The 12,263-nt window shown below is 36.5% G+C and overlaps 1 pseudogene; it reads left to right on the top strand.

Annotated features, from left to right (window-relative positions):
• The first annotated feature begins 498 nt into the window (after positions 1-498).
• On the top strand, positions 499-11,236 carry LOC149747223 (HAUS augmin-like complex subunit 6 pseudogene; annotated as a pseudogene).
• The last annotated feature ends 1,027 nt before the right edge of the window (positions 11,237-12,263 follow it).

Here is a 12,263-nt window from a genome sequence, read left to right as displayed (position 1 = left end):
AGCAAAACCAAATTAAAAAAATGGAACCCTATGATGACCAAATTAATATACAAGAGAAAATTCAAAAGGTTCGGTCTTTGTGGGCTTCAGTGAATGAAACACTCATGGCTTTGGAGTAAGAGAAGTTGTTAGTTCAGTCCTTAGTCTGGTTAACCAATATACTTCAGATGGAACTAATGTTACTATCAATATTCCAAGGCTCTTACTTGACAAAATTGAGAAACAAATGTGTCAGCTGCACATAGGAAATGTTTAAGAGGCTGGAAAATTGAATCTCTTAACAGTTATTCAGTTTTTAAAATGAAATCTTGAAAGTAATGAAATATGAACATTGTCAGGCTAACCAAGCAAGACTGGCAATAGACCTTCACTTCCTTGAAAAAGAGACCAAATTTCAGAGAAAGAGTGTCAGATCTGAAGCATATGAGGGTATAAAATAAAAGAAGATCTCACAACTATAAGACATTCTATCGTTGAAAAACAAGAAGAATGGCATAAAAATTGGAAAGAATTTCTCGACCTCCTTTCAGTCTAATTAAAAGTTGGACTCCAGCTGTGGATCTTTTATCACCTATGTCTACCCTTTCATTTGATCCTGCCTCAGAAGAAGCATATGCGAAGAGTATTCTGGGTACCCTGGTACCCTGCTTCACTTCCAGATACACCTAAGCAACATATCCAGGAAAATGATTGCAGAAGGGCAAGTGATATAGTGGAAACTAAATGTGATCTAGCCAACAGCCCTGCTTCTTTCCTGTTGCAGCCCATTTCACCATCAGATAGAAACAGTGTTACACTACTTGAAAAGGACACAAAGTCGACAACTCCTAGAGAGAAAAATGAAACAGTTTCTAAGAAAACACCAGAACTTGAAGTGGAAGACTCTTCATCATCAAGTATTGCAGAGTAGTGCATTTGGAGGGTCTCTGCCAGCTAAAAAAAGTGATCCATTCCAAAAAGAGCAAGATCATCTGGTAGAAGAGGTTGCAAGGGCAGTTTTATCTGATTCACCACAGCCTTCTAAAGGAAAAGAAGTAATATTAGAGGAACTAATTGACTCTCTAGTTTCTAACCCATTCTTAACAAGGAATCAAATCCCCCAAACTCCAGAAAACTTGGTAAGTGAAAGCAGGAGCTCATGGAGAAAACCTGTTAAAATAGAAGATAACAGAAGTACAGAACCAATTCAAATGGATACAGAACATACAGAAGTATTGCCAGAATCCTTACCTGTGGTGCATAATCAAAGAGTTTAACATGGCCAGTTTTTTCTCAGCAACCACTGTGTCCGATTCTAGCCATTCTCATTTGCCTGAAGAGAAAGTTGTTTCAGATTGCCTCAAGTGTGTGTGCTTCAGAAACCTGTGCTGACCAGTTGCATAGGTGAACCAACAAAACAAAATCTGTCAGATTTGTTAAATAAGGACATAATTTGTAAGCAAGATTTCGAATGTACAACTTTACAGAACAAGCTTTTAGAAACTAGCCAAATAGAGACATTCTCCCCTGCTGTAGGCAATAGGAGAGATGTGATAGGTAGCAGTGAAGAAGAGTATATTAAAATATCAGACCACTCGAAAGCTTCTTACAAAGATCTTTCCATGCATAAAAGTATGTTATGGAACTCTTTTCAGATATCAAGTGGAATTAGTTCCAGTTTTAAAGGTAGTGATTTTGGCATATTACATGAAACTCTTCCATAAGAAGTTGGTCACTTAAGTCTTAATAGCTCCAGTAGTACAGAGGCCAATTTTAAACTGGAACCAAATAGTCCTATGCACGGTGGCATTTTCCCAGAAGGTGTTGTGGGAGGAAGACAGAATACTCCAGAATCAGACTTTAATTTACAGGCTACTTGCAGTGGATATGAGGCTCTGAGGAAATCTCTGTCCAAGCAAAGGGAAGAAATTTGCCTCTCTAATCCTGAAACACTTGAAAGACACAAACCAGAATTGAGCCTTACTTCCCAATACATGCAAACTGATGATATGCTTAACTTTTTGGGCACTCATGATTTGAACATTGACTATACAAAACCATCTTCATGCATGTCCCTTGGTGAAAGAAAACGGTCTCTTTCACCACTAATTAGGTTTTCTCCAGTGGAACAAAGATTGAGAACCACAATACCATGTAGTCTTGGAGAACTTCTACCTAATTTAACAGTCAATTTTGCTGAAGAAGAAATCTTGAATAAGAGGCTTGATGCAAAAGAATCTCCATCTGACTTGAAAGATGAAGCAGTAGCCCAGTCAATTTAACTATGATGAACTTAAGTTGAAGCAATGTCACAGGATAAAAACTGATTTGTAATTTAAATACACATTGGAAGTGTAACTGTTTTTCAAGGTCTAAAAAAGTCCTAAATAATGCTTTTTAGCCCTCTCTACTGATTTTAGGTAAGGAGAGTATGTTTGGATTTTCTCTCTCTGTATAGATATGGGGTTGAAATGTGAAGTATTTGGAAAGCAAACAAGTTATGGGAAGCGATTTTGGTTTCTTGCATAATCTTGTAAGCATGAAGTAAATGGCAAAGTATTAGGTTAACTAATTCATTATGTTCTAATTTCAGATAATTAACATAAGGATGAGTAGTTTTTGATGTGTTTTATTAAGTGGTTAACTTAATAGCCATTGGATATACTGATCTTTCTTTTTAGGGAAATAACTTTTATTGTTTCTTTTTAGAACATTCTGGTACTAAACAAAAAAAGTGAGGAAAGTAATGCTTTGGGGTGTATAATCAAAATGACAATATTTAAGTTTGGGAAAGCTCTAAAGAGGCTTAATGATTACTCAGGTAGGTTGATCCTGAAAAATGATGTTTGATGGAATAAAGTGCATGTGATGATAGTGAAGACTGGAGCAGGATAAATTTAGAAAAAAGGAAAAAGGTGGAAGATGACTAGATACTTTTGAGGGACACTAACTATAAATCCATTCAGTGGGTTGTATAGCAGTTTTATATTTAGTCTAATTTAGACTTTGAGAATTTAACTCTAGTTTTTTTTTTAACAGAAAAAATGTGAATTAAAAAATTAGTCTGTGTTTGTTGTTTTTTTTGGAGGGCCACTGTTTTGGGGGAAGGGAGCTCATTTTTTCTTTAATTTTTAAAAATTTTTTGTTGGAGTATGGTTGCTTTGCAATGTTGTGTTAGTTTCTGCTGCACAGTGAAGTGAATCTGCCATAATCATACACACATCCCCTCCCTCTTGGGCCTCCCTCCCTCCCACCCCCCATTTCACCCAACTGGGCCATCACAGAGTGCTGAGCTGAGCTCCCTGTGCTATATAGCAGGTTAAGGGAGCTAATTTTTTTTTTTTTTTAAATAGTGATCTTGGGGTCTTCTTATTTATTTATTTTTATTTAATTTATTTTTGGCTGTGTTGGGTCTTCGTTTCTGTGTGAGGGCTTTCTCTAGTTGTGGCAAGCAGGGGCCACTCTTCATCGTGGCACGCAGGCCTCTCACTATCGCGGCCTCTCTTGTTGCGGAGCACAGGCTCCAGAAGCGCAGGCTCAGTAGTTGTGGCTCATGGGCCTAGTTGCTCCGCGGCATGTGGGATCTTCCCAGACCAGGGCTCGAACCCATGTCCCCTGCATTAGCAGGCAGATTCTCAACCACTGCGCCACCAGGGAAGCCCAAGGGAGCTAATTTTGATAGTTACTTTCCTCCTCAAAAACCATCAGGTCCCCACTGCCTACAGAACAGCTTCAAATTAACTTGAGAAAATTGAATTTGGGGTTAAATAACTTGTTCAGTGTTACACAGCTAAGTCAGTGGTGAAGCTAGGATTTGACCCTATTTTCCTTCCTTAATATACCAACAAGACCTCCTAGAAGTAACTAAAGGGCCAGGATGTAGGATATGGCTGCAAGAGTGGGCCTTCTGTACTCTAAATGGGAGTCAGATGTGAGGCCTCTTGTACAGTGTCCTGCCTCATGTAGTCAGACCCCCCGGCCAAGAAACGGGCTTGTCTTTAGCATCCAAATGAATACATGCCATTGCCCTCTGTGAACCAGGAGGTTAAGCACACTCTGGAAGGGTGATAGCACCCACAGCACCCCTGTGTCTAGCCTCAACTCTTAACCATCACAGCCTTATCCAATTTGCCAAGAAACTGGCAAAAAGAGGAGAAAAGTTTTAGGGAAGAGTTCTGGAAGTGGATGGGCTTAATAGTTCATCTTCTCTCACTCATTTTGGCTTACTTTCTCTGCGTTGCTTGTTTGATCCAAGTTTGAAGGCCAGTCTTTTTTTGTGTGAGAAAAGACAGAAGAAAACCACAAATAACTACCTTCTTTGCAGTGGAAAAGAAAGAGAAAGAGAAAAGCTTCTCCTAAGGTGCCATATTCTTTTATTAGTTAATAGAACAAATAGGGACTCTGTAAGTCTACTGGGAAACTATCCTTTAGTCTTAAGAAACCTAGTATCGGTAAATCCAAAATTAACACGTTAAGGAGAAGGTAGAGCTATCATATTAGCATCTACAAAGTGCCAGAACTATTCCTGGATACTTAATAATACATATAATTTAATTCTTACACCTCTGTAAGACAGTGATATTGTACCTATATTACAGGTAATGATACCAAAGCTAGGGAGCTTAAATGACTTGTCTAAGATGGACTCGAGGAATTACCTGGGATACATCTTAAAAAAACGTATATTCTGTAGGTCTAAAATGAGGATTAGAAATCTGCATTTTAAGTAGCTTCCCTGGTAATTCTTTGGCTCAATAAAAAGCTTGAGAGCCACTGCTAGGAGATACAGATTCACATTTAGCCCTGGGGTATCTTCAAGAAGCTAGGTACACTATTACATACATACTGCTTTAGAGATTTTAGCTCTCTGATGAGGAAGCTGAAGTTCACCCATAAGTGTGGGCCCTGAATTATTGAGAATCAAACGATCAAAATATCTTTGGATATTAATGGATTTACAAAAACCACACTGCTGTTAAGTGAGTCATACCTGTGATAGGCTGAGAGTTTTTGGCATTCTTCCCCGTCCTTTGTATGCCAGTAGTATAAACAAAAGTATATTAAATCTGTCACTTTCTCCTAAACCATTTTGATTATGACTTACTGCCTTCAGCCTCTTCCTTATCCAATACTGCCTGCATACCTGCCTTTTGACCTTAAGGGACTGCTTTGACCATATCACTTCTTTGTTTAAAATTCCACTAATGGTTCATTGTTAATTCCAGAATTGAGCTCAAATTTAAAGGCATATAAGGTCTCCTCCATAGATTGCTCTTTTCCCCCTTCCACTATGACCTCCATTTTTTTTTTTTTTTTACTGAAATGCTTTGGTGGGCATGTGTCTTTAAAAAATCTTAATTCACAGTTCTGAAGCTGGAATATCCTACCCTCATCTCCCAGCCTTTCACAGTTATAGTTGTCCTTTAGGGTTCAGAACAAATCTCACTTTCACCTTGAAGTCTTAATCTCTTATCCATGGGACTGTCCCTTCTCTGAAATCTCCTATGGCTTATGTTAACTTTTATTCACTTAGTATTCATTTATTGCTTTTATTGTATTTTTTCATGGTTGTATGTGATTTCTCCAGTTGTATTGATTAAATACATAAAGACATACATACTTACGTAGATGTGTGTGTGTGGGGTGTCCATACATACATATACTCCAAGGGCCATAGATCATCCTTAGCAGGTATTGAATTACTGGAATTGTTTTCTTTGCCTTCTGTGTGATGGAATTCAAGTAATGGTAAAGAGGGAGGGCTACTTTATTGCTGTAAGAGTACTTTTTCTCATTACATTCACAAATGAGAATAAATTCTCATTCACTATTCATAAGATGGAGGTGTGTAAACTGACTTCTCTGTCAGTTTGAAACTTTAGATAATGCCCCTATGTTCTAATTGTTTTAAATGTTTAAAGAGGACAAGCATATAATGTTGCTTAACATGAAAAATGTTATCAAGTGGAATAAAGACTATTCGTTGTTAAAGAAAATCAATTTGGGGAAATTTAATTGAGAACAAAAATATAAGTATTTTGAAACCATACTTTACCATGTGTTTCTTCACCCTGATCTATGGAGTCAATTTTATTTAATTCTTGAGACCTGTATAAAAGGAAACTCTGTTTTTTCCCTATTCTGAGTATACTAAAATTAAAGAAGATATGTTTAAGGACATTTTCCTCAATGTAAAGAAAGTATTTGCTAAAGTAAAATTCTCTTTCACATTAAGTTGCAGATACATAGTTGATATACCTTTCGCCTTATGTACTGTGAATGTTAAACCCACATCCTGAATTTAAAATATTTGTGAATCCTCCATGTGACTATTTGTAAATGTTTTACATACTAGTCTTGAATAAACGTTCAGTATTATACCAAAAAAAAAAAAAAAAAAACCATACAAGGGAACTCCCATAAGGTTATCAGCTGATTTTTCAGCAGAAACTCTACAGGCCAGAAAGGAGTGGCACAATATATTTACAACCAAGAATATTCTACCCAGCAAGGCTCTCGTTCAGATTCAACAGAAAAATCAAAAGCTTTACAGATAAGCAAAAGCTAAGAGAATTCAGCACCACCAAACCAGCTTTACAACAAATGCTCAAGGAACTTGTCTAGATGGAAAAGAAAAGGCCACAAATAGAACAAGAAAATTACGAACAGGAAAGCTCAACAATAAAAGCAAACATACAGGAAGGAAAGGAAATCATCCACACACAAATACAATATCAAAACCAGCAGCTATGAGAAGAGGAGAGTACAACTGTAGGATATTGTAAATGCATTTGAAATTAAAAGACTAGCAACTTAAAACAATCTTGTTTACATATAGACTGCTATATCAAAACCTCATGGTAACCACAAATCAAAAAACTATGATATATACACACTAAAAAGAAAAAGGAATCCAAACATACACTAAAGATAGTCATCAAATCACAAGAGAAGAGGACAAAAGAGGAAGGGAAGAAAAAAGACCTACAAAAACAATCCCAAAACAATTAACAAAATGGCAATAAGATCATACAAATCGATAATTGCCTTAAAGGTAAATGGATTATTAGGCTCCAACCAAAAGACACAGACTGGCTGAACAGATTAAAAAAAAACAAGACTTGTATATATACTGTCTACAAGAGACCCACCTCAGACCTAGGGACACATACAGACTGAAAGTGAGGGGATGGAAAAAGGTATTCTATGAAAATGGAAATCAAAGAAAGCTGGAGTAGCAATACTCATATCAGACAAAATAGACTTTAAAATAAAGACTGTTACAAGAGACAAGGAAGCACACTACATAATGATCAAGGGATCAATCTAGAAAGAAAATGGTACAATTGTAAATATATATGCACCCAACACAGGAGCACCTCTACATGTAAGGCAAATGCTAATGGCCATAAAAGGAGAAATCGACAGTAACACAATAATACTGGGGGACTTTAACACCCCACTTACAAAAGTGGACAGATCATCCAAACAGAAAATTAATAAGGAAACACAAGCCTTAAATGACACATTAGACCAGACAGACTTAATTGATATTTATAGGATATTCCATCCAAAAGCAGAATACACTTTCTTCTCAAATGCACATGGAATGTTCTCCAGGATAGATCACATCTTGGGTCCCAAATCAAGGCTCGATAAATTTAAGAAAATTGAAATCATTTCAAGCATATTTTCTGACCACAACACTAAGAGTAGAAATCAATTACAGAAAATAAAATGTAAAAAAACACAAACACCTGGAGACTAAACAATATGTTACTAAACAACCAATGGATCACAGAAGAAATCAAAGAGGAAATCAAAAAATACCTAGAGACAAATGACAATGAAAACGCGATGATCCAAAACCTATGTGACACACCGAAAGCAGTACTAAAAGGGAAGTTTATAGCAATACAATCTTACCTCAAGAAACACGAAAAATCTTGTATCGTTGAAACTAAAAGCTGGTTCTTTGAGAAGATAAAAAAAATTGATAAGCCTTTAGCCAGACTCATCAAGAAAAAAAGGGAGAGGGCTCAAATCAACAAAATTAGAAGAGAAAAAGGATAAGTTACAACGGACACCACAGAAATACAAAGGATCATAAGAGACTACTACAACTACACGCCAATAAAATGGACAACCTAGAAGAAATGGACACATTCTTAGAAACGTACAGCCTTCAAAGACCGAGCCAGGAAGAAATAGAAAATATGAACGGACCAATCACAAGTTCTGAAATTGAAACTGTGATTAAAAATCCAACAAACAAAAGTCCAGGACCAGATAACTTCACAGGCAAATTCTATCAAACATTACAGAAGAGTTAACACCTACTCTTCTGAAACTCTTCCAAAAAATTGCAGAGGAAGGAACACTCCCAACCTCATTCTACGAGGCCACCATCACCCTGATACCAAAACCAGACAAAGATACCACAAAAAAAGAAAATTACAGGCCAATATCACAGATGAACACAGATGCAAAAATCCTCAACAAAATACTAGCAAACTGAATCCAACAACGCATTAAAAGGATCATACACCATGATCAAGTGGGATTTATCCCAGGGATGCAAGGATTTTTCAATATCCACAAAAATCAGTGTGATATACCACATCAACAAACTGAAGAATAAAAATCATATAATTATCTCAATAGATGCAGAAAATACTTTTGACAAAATTCAACACCCGATTATGAGAAAAGCTCCCCAGAACGTGGGCACAGAGGGAACATACCTCAACATAATAAAGGCCATATATGACAAACCCACAGCAAACATCACTGTCAATGGTGAAAAACTGAAAGCATTTCCTTTAAGATCAGGAATGAGACAAGGATGTCCACTCTTGCCACTATTATCCAACATAGTTTGGAAATCCTAGCCATGGCAATCAGAGAAGAAAAAGAAATAAAAGGAATCCAAATGGGAAAGGAAGAAGTTAAAACTGTCACTGTTTGCAGATGACCTGATACTATGCATAGAAAATCCTGAAGATGCTACCAGAAAACTACTAGAGCTTATCAATGAATTTGGTAAAGTTGCAGGATACAAAATTAATACACAGAAATCTCTTGCATTCCTACACACTAACAATGAAAGATCAGAAAGGGGAATCAAGGAAACAATCCCATTTACCATCACATCAAAAAGAATAAACTACCTAGGAATAAACCTACCCAAGGAGGCAAAAGACCTGTACTCAGAAAACTATAAGATATTGATGAAAGAAACTGAAAATGACACAAACAGATGGAGAGATATACCATGTTCTTGGATTGGAAGAATCAATATTGTGAAAATGACTATACTACCCAAAGCAATCTACAGATTCAATGCAATCCCTATCAGATTAACAATGGCATTTTTCACAGAACTAGAACAAAAAATTTTTTTAATTTGTATGGAAACACAAAAGACCCCAAATAGCCAAAGCAATCTTGAGAAAGAAAAACGGAGCTGGAGGAATCAGGCTCCCTGATTTCAAACTATACTACAAAGCTACAGTCATCAAAACAGTATGGTACTAACACAAACACAGAAATACAGATCAATGGAACAGGATAGAAAGCCCAGAGATAAACCCACGCACCTATCGTCACCTAATTTATGACAAAGGAGGCAAGAATATACAATGAAGGAAAGACAGCCTCTTCAATAAGTGGTGCTGGGAAAACTGGACAGCTACATGTAAATGAATGAAATTAGAACACTCCCTAACACCTTACACAAACATAAACTCAAAATGGATTAAAGACCCAAATGTAAGGCCGGATACTATAAAACCCTTAGAGGAAAACATAGGCAGAACACTCTATGACATAAATTGCAGCAATATCTTTTTTGACCCACCTCCTAGAGTAATGAAAGTAAAAACAAAGATAAACAAATGAAACCTAATTAAACTGAAAATCTTTTACACAGCAAAGGAAGCCATAAACAAAATGAAAAGACAACCCTCAGAATGGAAGAAAATATTTGCAAATGAAGCAACTGACAAAGGATTAATTTCCAAATTATACAAACAGCTTATGCAGCTCAATATCAAAAAAACAAACAACCCAATCAAAACAACAACGAAAAAAAGACATACAGATGGCCAAGAGGCACATAAAAAGATGCTCAACAACACTAATTACCAGAGAAATGCAAATCAAAACTACAATGTTGTATCACCTCACACCAGTCAGAATGGCCATCATCAAAAAGTATATAAACAATAAATGCTTGAAAGGGTGTGAAGAAAAGGGAACCCTTCTACACTTTTGGTGGGAATGTAAATTGGTACAGCCACTATGGAGAACAGTATGGAGATTCCTTAAGAAACTAAAAATAGAGGGACTTCCCTGGTGGTCCTGTGGTAAGACTCCGCACTCCCAACGCAGGGGGCCCAGGTTCAATCTCTGGTCAGGGAACTAGATCCCACATGCCGCAGCTAAGAGTTCACATGCCACAACTAAAGATTCTGCATGCCGCAATTAAAAAAACAAAGAAAAAACCCAAAAAAGATCCCGCACACCACAACAAAGATCCTGCACATTGCAAAAATATCCTGTGTGCTGCAACTAAGACCCCATGCAGCCAAATAAATAAATAAAATAAAGATTAAAAAAAAACCCTAGGGCTTCCCTGGTGGCACAGTGGTTGAGAATCTGCCTGCTAATGCAGGGGACCCGGGTTCGAGCCCTGGTCTGGGAGGATCCCACATGCCGCAGAGCAACTAGGCCCGTAAGCCACAACTACTGAGCCTGCGCATCTGGAGCCTGTGCTCCGCAACGAGAGGCCGCGATAGTGAGAGGCCTGCACGCCGTGATGAAGAGTGGCCCCTGCTTGCCACAACTAGAGAAAGCCCTAGCACAGAAATGAAGACCCAACACAGCCAAAAACAAAACAAAAACAAAAACAAAACCTAAAAATAGAGCTACCATATGATCCAGCAATCCCACTCCTGGGCATATATCTAGAGAAAATCATGCTTCGAAAAGATAAATGCACCCCAATGTTCATTGCAACACTATTTACAATAGCCAAGACATGGAAGCAACCTAAATGTCCATTGACAGAGGAATGACTAAAGAAGATATGGTACATACATTCAACGGAATATTACTCAGAAATAAAAAAGAATGAAATAATTCTATTTGCAGCAACATGGATGAACCTAGAGACTATCATACTATGTGAAGTAAGTCAGAGAAAGACAAATATCATATGATATCACTTATACATGGAAACTAATTCAAAAAATGATACAAATGAGCTTATTTACAAAATAGAGACTAACAGACTTAGAAAACAAACTTATGGTTACCAAAGGGGAAAGGTGGTAGGGAGGCATATGTTGGGAGGTTGTGATTAACATTTACACACTACTATGGATAAAATAGATAATGAACAAGGACCTACTGTACAGCACAGGGAACTCTACTCAAATATTCTGAAATAGCCTATATGGGAAAAGAATCTGAAAAAGAATCGATATATGTATATGTATAACTGACTCACTTAGCTCTATTCCTGAAACTAACATAACATTGTAAATCAACTATACTCCAATATAAAATAAAAGTTAAATTTTAAAAAGGAATCGTATGCATTATGACTGTCTACATAATTTCAAACAACAGTGAAAAAATTGTTTTTTAAGAAAAAATAAAGCTATTTAGCATTTGACCCAATTTAATGAAAATACAACTTCAATATACTGACAGTATCTAAAATACTATATTTTGCCATTTAAACTTCCAGCGTTGTTATCTTTCAACCTTAAAGTTATAAACAATTATTTTCTAGAATATAATACTTTGTTTTATATGGTTTCTCTTCTACTTATTAAAACTTGATTAAAATTTTGTTACCTTTATTGAAAGGTGGAAACTTTTGCTCATATCATATTTTGCTATTCAGAACAATATAAAGCTCAAACCTATAAAGGATATGCTATATCAAGAACCCTCATTTTCAAGCTACTTATCATAATCCCAGTTCTTTACAAACCTACTTAGCCTCTATGCAGCTTTCTTACTTGGGAAGAAAAAGATAAGAATTTAATTTAATAATTCCTACCAGTTTACATGTAACTTGCTTCCTACTCATGCTGTGTGAATCAATTTTTAACTGACATTTTGAGATAAGTGACAGAAGACAATGATTCTGTGTTTAAAACCGGTGAAACAGTGATCCACATGTTGTTAATATTCAATAACCAGCCAATACTATCTTAGATCTATACGATCAAGTGTACTTCCAAATGCAGCTTCCCTTTTTTAGTAAGACT

The sequence above is a fragment of the Delphinapterus leucas genome, chromosome 16 (genome assembly GCF_059928025.1).
Source record: "Delphinapterus leucas isolate spDelLeu-1000000601 "Yukka" chromosome 16, BTC_Dleu_Yukka2, whole genome shotgun sequence".
Classification (NCBI taxonomy): domain Eukaryota; kingdom Metazoa; phylum Chordata; class Mammalia; order Artiodactyla; family Monodontidae; genus Delphinapterus; species Delphinapterus leucas.
This window is presented reverse-complemented; position numbering and strand designations above follow the sequence as displayed.